The sequence below is a fragment of the Suncus etruscus genome, chromosome 13 (genome assembly GCF_024139225.1).
Source record: "Suncus etruscus isolate mSunEtr1 chromosome 13, mSunEtr1.pri.cur, whole genome shotgun sequence".
Taxonomy (NCBI): Eukaryota; Metazoa; Chordata; class Mammalia; order Eulipotyphla; family Soricidae; genus Suncus; species Suncus etruscus.
The window spans coordinates 37,652,243-37,673,097 of NC_064860.1; the positions used below are offsets into that span (position 1 = coordinate 37,652,243).

Here is a 20,855-nt window from a genome sequence, read left to right on the forward strand (position 1 = left end):
CACTTCTTCCTGCATTCTTTTCTTATTTGTGGTACTTTATTAGCTCATATTATATGAATGTAAGTATAATTTGCCATTTTTCTTTTTTATTTTGGGGGCCACACCTTTCAGTACTTAGAGCTTATTCCTCATAAGGCTCAGGGGTCACTCTTGTTACTTGACACCCTTATGGGGAACCAGTAAGGCTCATGAAAAACACTGATATTCCTCTCTCATGTCTCCAGTGCATAAACTGCCTCTGAAAAGAACAGCTTGATCCCATTTATCTTTCCTGCTAATGTATTATACATCAGACCCGAGAGAACCATCAATACCTCATCATACAATAGCATTAATAGCAATTATTATTAATAATAGAACTTTCTTTTTGGTATATATGCCTTGGGTATGCTGTCTAGCCAGTTATTGGTACACATGCAACTTCTTGTATCCTCATGCTATAAAACAACACTTTATAGAATAAATGTTTCATAATCTCTCTCTCCTTCACCCCAGTTAAATTTAGAATCATGGTTAAATGATAGGGTAAGGAATCCTTTGACAAATGGCTCTATCAGTTAAGCTTTTATTTTAACTAAAAACAAATAGTCATAAAAAATAAATTATTAGCCATGCTATCAGATACATGTTTCATGAGGTTGGTATTTTCATGGATACATTTTTATGTCTATATCATAACATCTTACAAATTACCAAAAGAGGAAATTGTGGAAGTCTCTTACTTAGAAAACCTGATTCTGTTTAACCAAGAACATTATAGAAGATGAAAACCCCATATTTTGCAGTCATTTCAATCCTTTTACATTATATATCTGCAAAAAAAAAGTCTTTATTTTCCTATTTCCCTCTTCACTAGACATTAATTAAAACCTGTGATATAAAAAATTGCACTTGTATACTGAGGGTTTTCTTCATAAGCAAGCCATGCTATGCTATAAATCAATAGTGTTTGTTTTATCCTAATTTTTAAATACTTAAAGTACCTTTCATATACATTTTTGGTCAAAATGATGATTTTTTCATGATCAGTCTGAATCAAACTTCATGGTATGATTTATGACCTGTGAATATTGGGCATAAAATTTTTTATAATTAATTATTTAAAGATATTTTAGCCCTTAACTTTCTTTTTGTCCACAAACAAGTTGATTGGTTAATTATATCTTTGTTTTGATTATTGTTATTGTGAATATTGTGCATAAAACAGGAAAGAGGAGAGACTGCTAGAGGTAATTATAATGGCAAATGTGTACTTTCTCTAACTGTTCTCATTCTCTGTCTGATTGCATCAAAGCCTGCATTCTGAAAAGTAATGTTAAAGTTTTGCTAGAAAAAACTACAGAGGAGAAAAAGAAATGCAATTTCTTCAAATGAGGTCAAGCACACTTGGCTAACTACAAATATTAATAGTTCATTCTAAGACTATCCCACTCCAGGAAGACTTTGATTTCTGACCTTCTTTTGATAATAATGATGAAGAGCAGGACCAGAGTAGTGGCGCTAGAGGTAAGGCATCATCTGCCTTGCAAGTGCTCGCCTAGGACGGACAGCGGTTTGATCCTCCGGTGTCCCATATGGTCCCCCCAAGCCAGGAGCGATTTATGAGGGCATAGCCAGGAGTAACCCCTGATCATCAATGGGTGTGGCCCCAAAACAAAAACAAACAAAATAATATTGAGAGCAACAAAGAAACGGGGACTAATTTTGAGATCCTTACAGGTCTAATCTTTTTATGAGTATATGGTGGGTCTAGTGTATTATTAAAAGCATGAGTTACTTCTGTGATGGCTCATCTACCCCTCAGCAGAGTTAGGATTCATGAACAAAAACCCAGAAGCTGCCTGAGTGACGAATCTTTAAGACTATGTGCAGCTGATTCATTAAGCAAACTTTTGATATTAACTATGTGCCAAATAAATGTGAATTCACTGCTTTCTTTGCATTCTAACAACTTTTATTTTAAAATTTTTTCAAAGCAAGAAGAAATCTAGATTGCTAAGGGCCTGCACATATTTGCATGTAGCCAAAGATTCCTGCTCTTCCGGGAACTTTGGTTGTCAACCGGTGATCTTGCCTTTGTCTTTTTCCTTGTTCTGCCTGTGGCGCCTGTCACTAGCAGTCAAATAAGGACAATTTTACCATTCTCCCCTGCTGCTCTAATTTTTTTTAGTGCCGGTACATGAATTTGTTATTCTTTATAATTCCCTTTGAAGTTGGAAATCCAAGGGGAATCTAAAACCAACCAGATGTTTTTGCTGCTGGAGAGAGAAAAGAATAAGGATTGAGTTTAACAAAAACTTGGTCCCAAGGAAAAAAAAAGTGATTTCTAATGGAAATTATCTTTACATTTTCTCGTTTGCTTCCTATCTGCTCAGTTAATTTACATATACTAGTCCTTTGTATACACTATTACCTATTAATTTCCTCTGAGGGAAATTCAAAAATGTTGTGAACACCCAGACAAACGTTGTGGTTTTCTCAGGCCTGGTTTCCTTTTAAAGATTATGTTTCTGAAAGTTTCAGTTGAAGATTTAGTTCTGGTGGTCTGCATATCCCCTTTCTACTGTGTGTAACAATTGGAGTTTTATGTTATTGTTATTGATGTTGTCATTGTTGAAGGATCACTCTGATATCACATCAGGTTGCAAGGCTAAATTTTGCCAAGTGTTCAAAGAGAGAGGTCAGGCTGTATAGCATGCTGTGGTTGGAGGTTGAAAGAAAGAAAATTCGCCAAAATAACTATTCTTTATGGAAAAATGTATCCGCTTTAAGAAGATATATGTCAAAATTAGAATTAGAGCAATGAAAACCTTCAGGGTAAAAAAGGATAGTCTGTGGTCTGAATGACCTGTATAACATTACAGATAGCATGAAAAAACAGGATGAGAGGAAGAAAATGATGGAAAAAGTTAGAAATATAAAAACACAAAATTGAAAAAGACATCTATGAGATGACCTTTATAGAGCCTTCAGAATGGACATCTTAAGACTTAAGGTTCCTATACAAAAGGAAAGAATAATTAAAAAATAAAATTGAATAAGTGTCTGGAACTTGTGTATTTTTCTGGTTTGCTTATTTCCTCACAAACAAATTGACAGCAGAAATGTAGGTATTTTGGACATGTGTACTTCTTTTTGTGGGGATGACAGGGAGTGTTTCTTCCGTAGCTGGCTGTGATCACAGGGTATTTCTCAGTCAGTGCTCAGGGATCATTTTTGTAAGTGTTCAGGAGATCATCTGCACTGCCAAGAATCAAACTGGGGTCAGCTGCATGCAAAGCAAGTGAGTTACTCTCAGGCTTGCAATCTCTCTGGCCTCGATCAGTGCACATCTTGCTCAGCATTTTTCCCATTGTCCCTTAACATCACTTTCAGGATTTCCCATGTTTTTCTTGGTTTCCTAAAGAGCATAACAATCAGCAAATGATACCCTTTACCTTGATCAGTGGATTAAACATTTGGAAATAATTCCTTAGGCCTCACTAGGGATGAATATTAACAACTCTTAGTTTCTATAGACCCTGCTTGTCTTTCTTTAATAGAAGTCTGAGCTTTACATAATTATATTAAGTTTTTTATACATCATATATCAATTACATCTACAATTTTTTGCATAAGCATTTTTTTCCTAGGCTTTCAAAAGAGTGAGTAGAGGAAGAGACAGAGAGAAATCACTTAGCTGCTGATTCACTTATTTTAAGCAGCTCTCCCCATTTAAAAATATAAAAAATTTAGGTCCTAGAACATTGGGTTATTTGAATGTTCTGTAAGGGCTTGAAAAAAATTGATTTAAAAAAAAATCACATGTACTACATTTCAAGACCTAGGTTTTCAATATAGTGCTTTTAAATAAGTTTCTAATAGGGAAATTTCAACCAACATAGTTTTTATTATTCCTTTCCAAATTTTGTTGTTATTGTTGGTTAAAGCAGATTGTAAGAAAAGCATTTATGTTGGTTTTACAGCTGACAGTGCTTAACCTAATAATACAAAACTTGGATCTTGATGTTTCAATAAAGAAAACACTATTTGAGATATTTTCCATTCAAAAGTTTTTAATCAACACCACCAGAAATTAATGGACTAAATGCAGGACAGGGTTCCTACATACCTTACAATTAGGGTGAAGGCAAAAAGAAATACCCATTGTGTATGTTTGTACTTTATAATGTATTTTTATTTACACTTTGAAGCAAAGTCCCAGCTGCACATTGCCTGATAGAGCCACAAGAGGAAACCTGCAGAGGGCTGCTTTCCTCCAGCAGTTTCATTTTGCTCACTGATTATTGTCCTGAGTTCTTTGTGATTGTAATTGGTTAGAAAGTTTGAAATTAGCGAGTCCTTGTCAGTTCATGAAAGCTTTGAAATCATGAGGCTTGATACAGCTATCAAGCATACTGAAGCCTAATCGTTTGTTAGGTTAAGAGCTTCAGAAAGTGAGCACTCTCCATCCATCCTCAGGCTTTGCCCCAATCACCATTCACCATCCTCTGGAGTTCCCTGTCTTACATGATCGCTTTGTTTGAGGGGCTTTTTTTCCCCTTCATCGAAACTTATTTCAAGATGAACAGATTGTGGGCTGACTTAAGGGGTGGGGGAAATAGAGCAAATGGAGAAAAGGGTGAAGTAGAGGATCCAGGACAGAATAGAGAGGCAGAAAAAAAGAAAAAAATCCAATATAAGAGGGAGAGAGCTTTGTTAATGTGGATGTTTAGTGTCTGTGCCATTGGATTTGATATCTCGGGATGGAACTCACTGACAGATCCTGAATGTGATGTCTCTCCTTTTTTTTATTTAAGACATTTTAAAATGATTACGAACTCATTGTCAAAGGAAAGCCACAAATGTTCATATAAGGAGCATAATGCTGCCATATTTTGTTGTGATAAGAAATATGGTCATTTTATTTATGCATTATAATAGAAAACAAAGTATTGATCAATATTTTTCTTGAAACCACAAAAGTATCTATTTTTTAAACTTCTACTCTAGACACCCAACCTAAAATTGTCCAGAAAACTCCTATACTGCTTGAAGAATTGCACAACAACCTTAACATGACCCTTATAACAAAATAGCACTCCTTGAGCTGGGTTAGCTTAAGTAACTATTGTCACGAATGCTGAAATGTTTAAAAAAGCTTAAAGTTCTTAATAAATGTCTGTGATTCTTTCCATTTATATTAAAAGCTTTCAAGCTTAATATTTAGGTGCAATACTTAAATTTTTCCAATTTTTCTTTATCCACTTTAATATTTTTTAAATTACAAATATATATAGGAAAAAACAATACAAATAACATCACCATGAATTAAGAATGTCAGAAAATTTAAGCCCAGTCATGAAAATATGATGTAAATTACATCACCATTTTTGGAAATATCCTGAAGCAGTTAAATATTTCTTCCCTGAATCACAGAGAGAATAAAACTTACAACTTTTAGAGGAAAATTGGGGAATAAGTGTATTTTCATAGTAACTGCTAATAGTCCCATCTGGACATTTTAGCCAGAGAATCAGGTAAGTCTATTTCAAACCAAGATCTTTTTTTGTTTCTTAACTATTTAGTGTCAGGATTTACTACCTGACAGCTTGCCTACTTGCAAAAGTAAAAGACATTCTACATAGAATGTAATTTAGTAAATAAATAGGTTAGTTAAGTCTTTCCCCAGACCATCCATTAAGGAATAAATGCTAGATATGATTTTTTGATACATTATGCCCCATCCTCAATAAACCTGTAAGACTACTTTATTATAGAGATGTCAAACTATCAAGCTGTCTACCATAGTCTTTTAACTCACCCCTGATCTCAGTTAGATCAGAAATAGTTCTGTTAGTTAATTTTCCTGCCTCAAGAGCACCTCTGATTTCTAGCCATGACTGTTTCAATGCTATCTAGGAAAGCTCAATAAGTTTACATTGGTTTGAAGAAGGAGATGCAGCATAAGGTAATGTGCTTTCTGTGAGAAAAGCTGATGTGCCTCCACAGCATAAAGGAAAAAAAAGAGAAGAGAAGAGAAAAGAAGGAAGGGAGGGAGGAAGGGAGGAAGGAAGGAAGGAAGGAAGGAAGGAAGGAAGGAAGGAAGGAAGGAAGGAAGGAAGGAAGGAAGGAAGGAAGGAAGGAAGGAAGGGAGGGAGGGAGGGAGGGAGGGAGGGAGGGAGGGAAGGAAGGAAGGGAGGGAAGGAGGGAGGGAAGGAGGGAGGGAGGGAGGAAGGGAAAAAAGGAGGGAGGGAGGGAGGAAGGGAAAGAAGGAGGGAGGGAGGAGGGAGAGAGGAAGGAAGGGAGGGAGGGAGGGAGGGAGAGAGAAAAGGAGGAAGGAAGGAGAGAGGGAGGGACAGATGGAGGAATGGAGGGAGGAAGGGAGGGAGGAAGGAAGGAAGGGAGGGAGGGAGGAAGGGAGAGAGGGAGAAAGGGAGGGAGGGAGGAAGAGAGGGAGGGAGGAAAGAAGGGAGGGAGGGGGAGGAAGGAAGGGAGAGAGGGAGGAAGGAAGTGAGGAAGGAAGGGAAGGAGGGAGGGAAGATAGGAATGAAGGAAGGAGGGAAGGAAGGAAAGATGGAAAGAAAGGAGGAAGGAAGGAAGGAAGGAAGAAGGAAGTGCAAACAAACAAAAAACAAGCTTTGTAGTTTAAAACAAACTTCCAGCATTCATTTTAAAAATACAGATATTTTGAAGTTATTATCAGGTTATAGTGGACAAGATAATCCCTCTAACACTGCATACCCCTCATTAACCAGTATTCATAAACACAGTACAGATTGAGGAATACTTGAGAAACGGGTACCTTAATTTCATTAGTAGTTGATTTGGCCCATTTAAATACTAAATCACCTAATTATGTAGTTATGTATATTAAGCTAAGAGAGAATTGTCACATACTTACAGATTATTTTCCATTTTCATTGTAAAAGTATAATCTTAACTAGTTACTAAATTTGTAAAACAATGAAGTTATCCTCTTTTAGAAAGAAATCATTATTAACATTTACTCTTTTAGCATTCATTATAATACCTGTTGAGACACAAAATTATATATATATATATATAAACATTTTCTTTAAGAAAAGTCTACTAACAGCTATTTTCAAAAGTGAACTTACTTGAAATTTGTTCTATGTTTCAGCATAATTTTCTAAATTTTCTCCTCCTTTCTGATGTGGTCATCAATCAACCTCTAATGTTACTTTCCAGAAAAAAATTAACTCAATTGAGAAAAATGCAAAATATGATGCAGAAAGACTGATATAATAGTTGATGTTATATATGTTTGTACAAGTATCTGTTTGTATCCAATGTAACGTTTCCCAAACCATGTATGAATGTTTATTAATCCTGTTAAGGAGGCCTAGAGGCAGCATGAGTCTTAACAGGTAACCATATCTAGGTAGTGGAGCCTTTTTTATTTTTTATTTATTATTCAGATTTTGGGAGTGAGCATTCTTAGAAAGTTACAGATTCTTCCCAGTTTATTATAGGGATCAAGGTAAATGATCTCATTTCCTTTTTGCTCCATGACTAGAAAAGGTGATAAGTACTAGTGTTATGGATTAAATGTCTTAACCTAATTTATGTGTGGAAACAATAACCCTTAATAGAACAAAATTAGCTGTCTTTGATATACTTAATTAGATCATAAGATTAGGAGTCTTTGATACTTAATTATATCATAAGAATAGAAGACCTATGTAAGGTTTATTGTTATTATAAGATGGAGAAGAAATATCCAGAGCATTCTCTCTCTCTCTCTCTCTCTCTCTCTCTCTCTCTCTCTCTCTCTCTCAGAAAAGTAAGAAGGCAACCATTGCCATGACAGAATAGCCCTTAGCAAGACTTGGCTATACTTGGCATCTAGAGCTTAGATTCCTCATTGTCCAGAACTATGAAAAATAATTTCTGTTAGCCAAGCTATACAATCTAATGTATTTTAGTTTGGAAATGCAAGAAAATTAAGACATAATTTAATGAACTTGAAAGATGAATAAATTAAATTAAAAAATAATTTTCTAAGAAACTACATTTTAGAATATTAACTTCTATGTTAGGTTTTGCATAAGCTAGTGCTGTTATATCATATTTGCCTTAGATTTTGCTTTATCAGTGGTATGGTGATAACTGTAGTTCTAGTCATTAGCAAGTATGTGGATGTCTATGACTGGGAATTATATTGACTATTATATAAAAGCTCCCATTTAATTCATTTGCAGGGTATGTTCTTTTATTCTATACTTACATTACTTGCTTAATTATCAAAGATAAATTTTCATCAAAATTATCTTTAGTTATTTTGCTCTATACTATCTTTCTTGTATGCAACTTTTTATTTTTTTAAAACACCATGATTTATAAGGTTATTCATAGTACAGTTGTTTCAGGCATTTTATGTTACAACACCAATCCCACCCACCAAATGGTCTTTCATCCACCAGTGTCACCAGTTTCCCTACCACCCCACAGCCTATTCTCTTAGCAGGAACATAAATTTACTAATTATTGCTTGCTCCAACAAAATGTGAAGGAATTGCAAATGTCATTATCAGAAAACAAATCAATAAAAGTCAGTTTATGGTGATTGATTGCTATATGATTTCAACCTATGTAAATAAAGAAATTGAAATCATTTAATATAATATAATGTCTATTCTCATTTACATAAATAAGCTTTCAATTCTGGCATTGAAAATATATTGAATTAAATTTTATTTTATACATGAGTCTCATTGTGATAATAATCACATCAGTTTTCCTTTGTAACCTTTCCAGTGATATCAATTAAGGCCTGTTCATTACTTTACCTTTTGGACTTTGCTTCTCAGCTCACTTGTGCTTATATGACCTCTTTACTCAGAATGTACTATGTTATATGCACTAAATATTATGTTTATTACCTATATTTAATATTGTATAAACTGAGATGTACTGTTTGAAATGAAAGGTGATGGCATGAGAGAGACAGAGAGATAAAGGAGAGGTAGGTTAAAGGGAGACAGAACAATTATCCAATCTACCATATATACCATTAATAGTCCTTTGTATATATTAACATATTAATTAACAGTGACTGTAAAATTATTACATAAAAACCCCACATTTTAATGGCTTAACTACATAGATTATTTTATAAGTCTATGTGATACACTTCTTTTTAAAATTGTGTTTGTCTTTATATTTTTCTGTAACTATTTTTTTATCTTGTAACCCAAAATGGAAGATTAGATACCTGGGACAAATTTTCTCATTGTAAATTCCAGAAACACAAGAGATCAAGTCAAAGTGTGTCCTTCCTGTGACTTGTTTGCTAGCATTCCTTTGATAAAATAAATACTATTTAATGCTGATCTAAAGCAAGAGGTAATAATACCTTATGTCACAATGTATAAATACTTGTAGTAAAGTATATTAAAGTGTGACTCTATTATAATAAAGCATGAATAATGATAAAATAAATATACTAGATATATAGATAAATATTTGAACTTTAAACCAAGAAACTATTTTACATGATTGTATAAACAACTTAAAGAGACTTGCATGACATGAGACTTTAAATACAAACTGATTGTATATTGATATAAATGTATTCTTTGCCCCTTAAACATATCTTATTTATAAATTATTTTTGAGTTCTTCAAGAATTTTAATTATTGGACATAGAATAGAATCTCTCTGAAAGAGATGTGAGAGACTATGCAGTTGGTAAAGATCTTGTCTTGTTTGAGGTCTACCCTGGTTCAACCTGTAGCATTGCATATGGTCCCTGAACATGGCCAAGAGTGATTTCTGAGTATAGAGGCAAGAATAATGTCTGAATATTGCTGGTGTGGTCCAAACATAAAACAAACAAAAGAAAAGGGTATGACCAAAAAAATGTTATTGTTTACAAATAAGTTCTGCACAAGTCTTCCATATCTAAAGAAGTGATGTTATTCTCTTGCCATTTATGTATTATAATATGTGAAAGAATATTCCTGTTCCAGCTGTTTATTTTTATTTTTATATGAAAATTATATGTAGCTATTATTCAGCATATAAAATAAGCTACAAGAAAACAATTATCTCACCCACAATTACATAGGAATATTTTCATGTATTTTCAATGTTTTCAACTCTGTCCTCATACAGAGTTTTCTGATCATTTTTTCAGTACTCTTCATTTTTGATAAAGCACTATCCTTTATTCAGCTCCCTTAGATCTGTTTTATAAGTAATAAAACAGATTTTGTACTTTGGACTTTTAAACAATATTCAACACCATTTTAGTACATATCTTCTGTATTCTACATGAACTTTCCTATGTTTGTAAAATTAGATGTTGTTAGATCCAACGTCAATTTATGATAAAAACTCAAAAATATTGGAATACTTCAATATAATAAGTAACATATAAAGCAAAGTCATTACTAGCATCATATTTAGGATCAAAAAGATTAAAGCTTTTTCTTTTTTTCTCATTTTTCTTTATTTAAACATCTTGATTACATAAATGATTGTGATTAGGTTTCAGTCATGTAAAGAACACCCCCTTCACCAGTGCAACATTCCCACCACCAATGTCCCAAATCTCCCTCCATCCCACCCCACCCCCACCTGTACTCCAGAAAGGCTTTCCAGTTCCCTCATTCATTCACATGTTTATGGTAGTTCTCTGTGTAGTTATTTCTATAGCTGTACTCACCACTCTTTGTGGTGAGCTTCACGAAGTGAGCTGGTGTTCCAGCCCTCCTCTCATTGTATCTGAGGATTGTTACAAAAATGACTTTTATTTTCTTAAAACCCATAGATGAGTGAGACTATTCTGCGTCTCTCTCTCTCCCTCTGACTTATTTCACTCAGCATGATAGATTCCATGTACATCCATGTATAGGAAAATTTCATGACTTCATCTCTCCTGACGGCTGCATAATATTCCATTGTGTATATGTACCATAGTTTCAGATTAAAGCTTTTTCTAACGTTAATTACTTAATGAGTATACCTACTCTTACCATTATTATCCTACTTTTCAATGAAAGTCCTAACAACAGCAGTTAGGCACAGATATGAAAGGAAAGGGATCCAAATTAGAAAACACAATCACAATCTCATATAGGCCCATTTCTACAAGCAGCAGCAGCCAGAGGAACAGGAACCTCCAAGTTCTAGACAGCAATTTTTATTTCGAACCCTCTTCTCTTTCTGCACTCTGTTCCACTCACTGCTTGCCACACACTGTTTTCTGCCTCTTCCTTCTATACTTTCTCCTGCATATTTAGCAAATCTTTCTTTTTCAGTATCCCCAACCCAAAGTTGTTTCCGCTGTTTGGTTATAAAAGCTGAGGTAATTCAGTTGGAATAATCTATCTGATTGCATATCCACACACGAGTGTGTGGGATGAACATGAATGACCAATCAGATCTCACATGCCTTAGGCAGATTGTAAGATTGTCATATGGCCTTATGCAGATAAGGTCTGGAGGATGAAGGATCCTTTCTAAAGATGAACATGTCTTTCTAGCATTTGTAAAATGGTCGCATATGCTATTATGTAAATAAGTTTAATAGGATGACCAGTTGGAATCCACATGAAAACTGAGGTGCAAGGCAGTTTATTGACTGTTCTCTTTCTGGTCACTCCTTTCTTCTAGTCTTCATAACAATATTATATTACATTGGTAAGAATAGCTTACATTTAAAAAGTTAGAGACTGGAGCATGAACAATAGTATAGTGGGTAACAGGCAGACCTGGATTTGATTCTGAGCATCCCAAATTGTCCCGCACGCACAGCCAGGAGCAGTTCATGAATGCAGGTATAACTGAGTATGCCCTCACGCACGCGCGTGCCCCATACACACACACACACACACACACACACACACACACACACACACACACACACGACATGAGGTTGATGGATGTCAGTAAGGAGGAAAAAACATGTTGTAGATGGGAATGTAAATTGATTCATCTACAGAAAAAAGGGGTATTTTTAATCAAAAATAAAACTAACCACTTTATTAAGTAATTCCACTTGTTTGTATCGAGAACACAAAAACTTATCAGCAAAGATATATAGAGGGATGTAAAGATAGAGGAAGCGAGGGAGGGAGGGACAGAGGGAAGGAGGGAGGGAGGTGGAACGAAGAAGGGAGGGAAAGAGGAAGTAAGTAGTATTGTTAATGAAGCCACAAATGAATGAAAGTGTGTACATTAGGGCAGATAAGGGACCACTAGGACACTTTTTTTTATTAGAACTTCAGTTGCTTTTGTGTGTAGTGGCTGGTGGTGGTGATGGTCCACACCTGTCAGTGCTGAGGGCTTTCTCCTGCCTATGTACTCAGGCATCAATCCTGCAGGCAGGGAGTGGGAGGTAAGAATTAAACTGAGTTGACTCCATGCAAGGAAGATGTTCATAACACTGTATTATCAGTCTATCCCCAAAGTTTGGATTTTTTCTCTATGACAAAACTTTTTTATTTTATATAATCTGTTTATATTTGGTTTTGTTTTCCTTGACACTTTAGTCATCTTATTAGCAATTCCTCTATGGTCCACCTCCTGGAGAATTCTCCTGATATTTTCTTCAATGTACTTTTCATATTTTATTCCAATCTTGAGATCTTTAATTACTCTAATATATTTTTATAAAGAGTGTGAGCTATGGTTCTAATTTCACTTTTTATATATGACTATCCAGTGTTTGCAATCATATTTATTGGAGACATTTTCTTTGCTCCATTTTACATATTTAGCTCTGTTATTATAGCTTAATTGGCAGTAAATGGAGACTTAATGCATAACTCTCAATGATGTTCCATTGACCTATATGTCTATCATTGTTCCCGTATCTATACAGTTTTTGATAGCTTTGTATTATAGTTCAAAGTTGGGAGTGGGCTTATGACATGACCAGTAGCTTCCCCCAAAAGAATATTTGGATGGGAACAGGCATATGAAAAAGTTCCTACTGTCACTCATAATTAGATAAATGGAAATCAAAACAATATCCTTTTGCCTGTCAAAAATGGCACACATTAAAATATCTAGAAATAACCAGTGTACCAGGGTTGTAGTGAGACTAGGAATCTTCATCCACTTTTGGAGGGAGTGTCATCTGGTTCATATTTCTATGGAAAGCAATATGATAATTATTTAAAAAATAAAGAAACTCCCATAAGATTCAACAGTAGCATTACTTAGCATCTGTTCCCAAATCACACAAAAAAAATTAAGTTGAAAGGATATATACACTTATGTTTATTGCTGCACTTAGTACAATAGCTAAGATATGGAAACAATCCAAACATAAATGCCCAACTTCAGATGAATGGGTCAAGAATTTGTAGTTTATATACATAATGGAATAGTGCGCAGCTCTATGAAAGAACAAAGTCATGAAATTTGCAGCAACATCAATATGATAAAGTATAATGTCATTCAGAATGAAAGGTATAGATATAGAATATTCTCTCTTATATGCGGAATGTAAAGTTATGTAGTGAGATAAAAACTTTCTATAGGCAAAGTAATGGGGATTGATACAATTGAGTTGTGGGGAGTAGTAAGGGAGATTATTTTCTTGGAGGAGAAATACTGTTGCTGGTTCTGGTGTTGGAATTCTGACCACAAGAAATAATTATTAATGTATTAGGTGCCAAAAATTAAAGTAAATTTTAAAAATGAAGTTTACCTTTTCAATAAATATTTAAATAAATAAAAATTAATGCAGTTTTATATACAATGGATACACAATGGAAACTGACATTTTAGAAAAAATAACTTATTTTTATGTATATGGATATAGAAAGAAACCAAAGAATAGACATGTCCAATGAGGACAGATCTTTAGATTATGACAACAAAATTAAAGGTACCAATTTTAGGGAGTTGGGTTCAGGGTTAGACTGAAAATATCTTGTGAACTATGCTGAGGAATAGTACCTCTCTGGTTGTGATTGTGGTAATGTTAACATTATAATCCTAAAGTATATAAACACTTATTATCTGACAAACCAATGTTACCTCAATTAAAATAATTTTTTAAGTTGAGGATGTGGATCATCAATAATAGAGCACTCCTATTGATTAAATAATTGATTAAATCTCCTTAGTTCAGTTTGCATGCTGACAAGTTATACTAAATAGTTACACTCACCTCAAAATTTGCTTTAAGAATTAAATTAGGGACCGGAGAGATAGCATGAAGGTAAGGCGTTTGCCTTTCATGCAGAAGGAAGGTGGTTCGAATCCCGGCATCCCATATGGTCCTCTGTGCCTTCCAGGGGCCATTTCTGAGCATAGAGCCAGGAGTAGCCCCTGAGAGCTGCCAGGTGTGACCCAAAAATAAAAGAAAACAAAACAAAAAAAAGAATTAAATTAATGAATATGTTTAATATGTGAGAACATTAGTAAATAAAAATTTTATAAATTTGTTTAATACCTATAGTTCCACTCCTTTATTATTATAAAACTTCATTAATGGTTCTAAAAAGAGCTTTGATTTAGAAACATGATCTAAAATGAAGAAATACAAAAGGAATGAAAAGAAAGTGTTCTAATTCTTTTGATTTCCCAGTTCCTTAATATTATGATTATCTGAGATTTAGTTAAAGATGTTCATGTCAGTGTTGTTTTTATTTTATTTAAATATAAACTATATTATTGTCTTATGAGTATTTAAGTAAAATAAATTAAGTAAATAGTTTAAGTAAAATAAATTCAGTAAATAAATTCAGTAAATAATTTTAGTAAAACAAATAAATGGAAACATCCAAAGATGATATTCATGTGGCTCAGGGGCCACTCCCATTAATTCCTGGCAAATGGGGCAAGGGTCTGAGAATGTGATAGTAGTTTTTGGCTGCTGAAGTACAAAAGGTTACCCAAGCCATCCAGGTGCTGCACACGAGCCTCTGGGGATGTACTTCATGAAGTTTGTGGAATAATATAGTGCCACTGGATCAAAGCAGGGGCAGCAGAATGTACGGCTTAATTCCTGTACCATTTCTAAGGACCTTAAATGAGATTTTAAATATTTTGCTGTCTGCTACTTGTTCAGACAATGACTGAATTTATAAAACAAGCCGTTTGTCTTTTGTATTGCTTTGAAGTTGCTTTATTTATTTTGATTACTATTTTAGGGCAATTAATTTATATACTTTTGTCAGAAAAATTTATGCTCACACATTAAGAAATACGTATAGGCTACCTTGGAACAATTACATAAGCTCAAGTTTTTACCTTTAATTTTTGACAGTTTTTGGCAGTTTTTTAAAGTTTCTCTGACTCTAGGATGGCATTTATTCTTTGGATTTGCCCATCATTTAATAATCATACATAATAGAATTTTGTTTATAGAGTTGTTGATTTTATAGATCGGTAATCTATAGATACATAGAATTGAATGAAAATGTGAGTGAATGCATAAATTTCCATCTTATTCATATGATTCCATCTTATTCAACCATATTACATATGGTTTGTGGCATTGTAGCATATTGATAATATTACTTGTCCTAGTATATTATTATAAAGTGATTCTTTTCCTTCTCTGTAAACGTATATGAATTAGTCAATGACAGTGACTTCAGTCTGTAGACTGTTAGATTTTAGAAGCAGGGAAACTTAGAAACAAAGAACATCAATATACAATACATGAAACAGTTTCTGGTTTTGTCTAAGGTAAATGAGTGAGATTTTTATGAGGTAGAAAAAAGATATAAGGAAATCTAGACTTATATGATAGAATCTCAGAATATATAAATCATTATAGAGTGTGATGTATTTCAGAAAAAATAAGCAAAGTGATACAGCAATAGTGCACCTAGTACATTACTCATTATATATTAGGTGAACAGGTCATGGAAAGTTTGATTAGAATCATTTTGTGTTCCATCTCTGTTCTCTCTTGCCTGTAATGTCTATACCCCTGCTATGATTTTAAGATCAGGCTGAGTATTATTTGTATTTGTCTTTTTCTTTCCTTTTTTTTTTACTTTTGCCACACTCAGCAGCATTCAGGGGTTACTCCTGACTCTGCTCTCAGAAGTCGCCCTGGCTCAGGACGATATGGGAACCCGGGTCTGTTCAGGGTTGGCTGAAGGCAAGGCAAATGCCCTACCACTGTGCTCTCTCCAGCCCCATATTTCTATTGTGTGATTCAATGCCTAACACATAGTAGGTATATCTTAACTAATCATGGCTGCATGGATGAATTATCTGAACATGTGAAGGTCAGTTTTATGCTCATGTTGTTTAGATAAATATAAATCACTATTCTCTGGCATTATATTTTAAATAATTTCTACATAGTTGAGCCATTTAATGAAATTTCAGAAGAGATTTTTTTGAATGAACATTCCTTTTTTGAAATGATCAACTCAATGAGAGTTAAAAATACATAAGAAATATTGATTCTGCAACTTGTGCCTGAACTATTGATTTTAGAATTATTTGTTTAAAATTAAATGGATATTGTTTAAAGCTCATAAATATCACTTAAACATTAAGTATGGAGATGGAAAAAATAGTGGCAATATTGAAAAGTTTGCTAAGTAATTAAAATAATCTTCAGTTGCTCCAGTTGCCTTTAGACATTTTTTTCTTTTATTTAAGAGAGCAGGTTTAGTTTTGCTTTAGTTTTGTGTGCATTTGTTCAATTCTTTTATTTTTAAAAAGAATAAAGACAGTTTTCACAAGTGCTGATATTAGTTGATGATGCCAAGGCACCAATGAAGAATGTGTTTTTTTTTAAGTTGAATATGTTATTTCCTTGTTTGTTGATTTTAAAGCTAATCTAAACATGTGAAGGAAAAAGGCAAATTTTGCCAATTTGAAAAGAACAAAAATACCTAAAACCTTCTTTTAAATGTTCTAAGCTATTACGGGAATATTAGACAAAAGATTGTACATGAATGAATTTTTTTGAAAATTCAGCTTTCCTTGCCTTTCTGTAGTCACTTCAAAAATCTTTGTCAGATATGAAAAAGAATTGTACTCAAAATGAAGAGTAAATATAATTAAAATGTTTCCTTGCCTTGACATACAGCTTTTTATAGGCAAAAATGTGTGTGAATTTTATACTATGAAACTTGGGTTGAAAATAAGGAATAAGAAAAAGTGGGCAGATAAAAAAGAGAGGAAGAGGATTGATTTTTCTGAGTAAAGGTAAAAAATAAAGTTAAGTAAAAGGACATTAAATACTTAATTATTTTAATAATAAAATTTAAATAATCAGCATATGCCTAGCATGCATAAATGTTTTAATAATTAACTAATAAATGAATGTTACTGGATAGACACAAGTGTTTTCTGTGTAGTACAAGTTCTAGTAATGTAATAGCTATCGTTAAATTAATTTATCATTTATAGACACCTACCTCAAATTCAGTGATGTAGTCAGGTAGTAGTCAAATATTCATATATTGACCACTTAATAGAATGAGTGAAACTTTCCTTCTATGTAACATGGACATTTTAAAGGTCCCTACTATAGAATAAGAATTTCCTGCAGGGGCCAGAGTGGTGACACAGCTGTAAGGCGTTTGCCTTGCATGCGTTTGACCTAGGACAGACAGTGGTTTGATCCACCTACGTCCCATATGTTCCCGAAGCCAGGAGTGATTTCTGAGAGCAGAGCCTGGAGTAACCCCTGAGCGTCACAGGGTATGGCCCAGAAACCAAAAAAACAAACAAACAAACAAAAAACAAGAACAAAAAAACTTCCTGCAATAATACCATAATGGTGCTCACTTCGGCAGCATATATACTTAAATTAGAACAATACAGAGAAGATTAGCATGGCCCCTGTGCAAGGATGACACGCAAATTCGTGAAGCATTCCATATGTTTACCTTTAAAAAATATTAATAGTACCATAATGGATTCGGCAGTATAGCCAGAACTATAAATAGTAAATGCTAACTAAAGTTTGTCAATTGATATACATGTTATATTACCTGACAAGATTATTGCAAAGATTTAATAAGTTAATTTATGTTATTACTCTAGAACCTAGTACATCTAAGAATCCAGCAATGCTTATTAAATTATCCAGCAATGTTTATTAAATTTCTAATGAATAATAAATAATAACTATATTATTATAAATTTTATGTATAATAATTCATAATAATTTTTATATATTATAACAAATAATAAATAATATAATTTAAATATATAAATTTTATTTTGATAATTTATCTGAAAAGAAATGTGATTTAATTGGGGAAATGGTCTTGTATATAAAGGATTAAAATTAGTAATATTAATGCTTTTTAATTCTTGACCTTCCACGCACTTCTCAAATATGTAGCAAAAGCTATGAGAAAAACCATTGCAGAAGAATTTCAGGGGAGGGAAGGTGCATTGGGCATCTCAGCACCAAAATATTTATTGTACAGCAGGATCTGCTCCCCTAGTATAAATTATGACAATTTTAATTGCTCTCTATCTGATTTTGTACATTTTTACTTTATTTGGTAGGACCACACCTCTAAGTGTTCAGGGGTTACAATTACTCCTTACTGTTTTTGGGAAACCATGTAGGATACAAGAGATTGAACCTGGGTTGGCCACGTTCAAGCCAAGTGCCCTACCAGCTTTACTCTTTCTGGTCCAGATCTTGGGCATTTTTAAATCAATATCTGCCTTTATTTCTCAATATATAAAGTGGGGGCAATGCCATTATTATCTGCTGAAGCTATGAAGATTTATTGAGTCAACATGTGATTACAGTGGCGCCTGGGATATCTAAGAGCTCAGAACTGTTAGTTTATATTAATGCACTTATTGTTGCTGCTTCTGTTGTTATTATGACTGCAACGCTTTGAAATGTTTTTCTTCTTAACAAGTTAACATTTAAAACGTAAAGAAAAGCTATTATTTCTAAACGTAAACATCATTCTAAACTTAGGATGTGGTCTTTCTACTATCAGCCTAAGAATTATGCATTAGCTAAATATGATGAGAAAATAAAAATCCATTATGTCTGAAAATTCCATTGTATATTTTTAGTAAATAAATTCAGTAAGAGAATATGTTTGCTAGTCTTATGAGTTTTTTGCCCCTTTGCATTGTGCCTGCCCACTGATATATGTTATCCTCCTTTAGAAAACATAATATCAAGTAAAAAATATTGTTATTTTTGCTGCTCCTGGAAACATAAAGACTGTTTTTAAAAAATTGCACACAGAGGCTTTAAAATGGAATCTTGAGACTGCTAAGCCACAGCTCAGACTGTCACGTTTGGTCCATTTCATTAAAGGAACAGTAATGTGTTTAGTGGCTAAGTGTGTAGAAATAAAAAAAAAAAGTACAGTAACCTGAATCGTGAGAGGAATATGATAATATTCATTGACAGGAGAACTACAAGGCGCAATTATCCCAAGCTGTGTCTTTCAGACAATGCTGTCAGTTTTTCCACTTTGGTGAATACAGCTGCTGGGTTTTTGATGTAAGGGTAAGAAATTCCAATGTGGCAGGAAGACCAGGACATTGGCTACCATATCAGTTATGCTTCAGGAAAAAAAAAAAATCTGACAAGGAAAAATGGGTCTTTTTAAATGTTTTTAGTCAAAATGATTATTGGCAGCACTTGACTGGATTTGCTCTCTACTAGTGACCTTGGCAGAAACAGTTTATCAGACTGTTTTCTTCTATCCTTTCCGAGACCCACTTTATAGCCAGAAAACTGTGTCCGAACTTTTCTATTTTGGGCATATATGTACGTGTCTATGTTTACATATACATATATAGCATAAATTTGCATGTGTGTTTCAATACTTATCCACACTTGGAATTATTTGCAATGTCAGATATTTGTATCTAATGACATTTTAATATCCAAGGACATTTATAATAGTACTTCATGCAGTGAGAATCAGTTACAACACTTGCTTCTTGCTTCTTTCATTCCTCACTTCCTTCCCTTTCCTTCCTTTATTCTAAGTATTTACAAGATAATTTGAGTTGTACTGTTAACCTTATTTTTCAGGACTTCTTCATCTTAGTCAACACCTATTTTTAAAGGATTCATGACTAGATTTAAAAAAAAAAAAAAGTAAATCATTGAGGCTAAGAGTTAATCATTAAAAATAGAGCAAGTAACTTGATCCTTTTCCTTGTGTTCTTTGTCTTTCAAAATCTTCAACTTAAAACTTTGTTGCATGTTGCATGGGCTACATTATGTCTTTGCATGCACATTGTAACTACTTCGTGTGTGAGCCATAAAACAACTAGAATTAAAACTTGTCAAAGCCCCAAAGCCTGTTCTTCACAAAAGAACCTTGCCTTATTTAGAAAGTGTTTTTTGAATGATGCATAACTAAGTGGAATAACCAAACAATTGCTTTTGAGCATCTGAAGCTTTGCCTGTGAAGGTTTCTATAGCCTTCTCTTCTGCTTTTTTGTTGTTCAAGAAGTGATTCATGTTAAATATATCAAAGGTCTGGGTCCAACTGCTTTGTGTGTTTAGGGAAGAGTATCCATGATTCTAATAAAATAAATAAAACAAATAATCTAAGAGCTCAAAGTGGTTGAGTTCATATGAGGATAGACACCCAAATTTTACATTCCTGGGAAGGAAAGTTATCTGCTGTCTATTTTCCAAAAAAATTCAGATGTTAAACTCAGAGGCTAAATCTTGGTTTTTCTTAGGAATAAAGGAGTAAAATAGGTTGTAAACAACACATTTGAATATATCTTGTACTTTATAAAGTAACATCAGTATTTTCCAGTAAAGTAAATCATTACCTACTAAAAGGAATGATTTTGAAATATTCTAAGAAAAAGTAAAGTTTTAAATGTTGCATCAATGAGAAATTTTTTATACAAATAAGAAACCAAAGTATATTAAACCTCAGGGTGTGTGCCTGAGTTAC

General features: G+C 33.6%; 1 long non-coding RNA gene and 1 other non-coding gene across 2 annotated transcripts in view; both read left to right on the forward strand.

The window, feature by feature from the left end:
• LOC126026149 (uncharacterized) overlaps positions 1–20,855 on the forward strand; it is a 224,402-nt gene that overhangs the window by 21,663 nt on the left and 181,884 nt on the right. The gene's annotated exons all lie outside the window — the stretch shown is intronic.
• Positions 17,720–17,826, forward strand: LOC126026672 (U6 spliceosomal RNA). Its single transcript, XR_007501895.1, has one exon. It is a non-coding gene; the product is annotated as a U6 spliceosomal RNA (small nuclear RNA).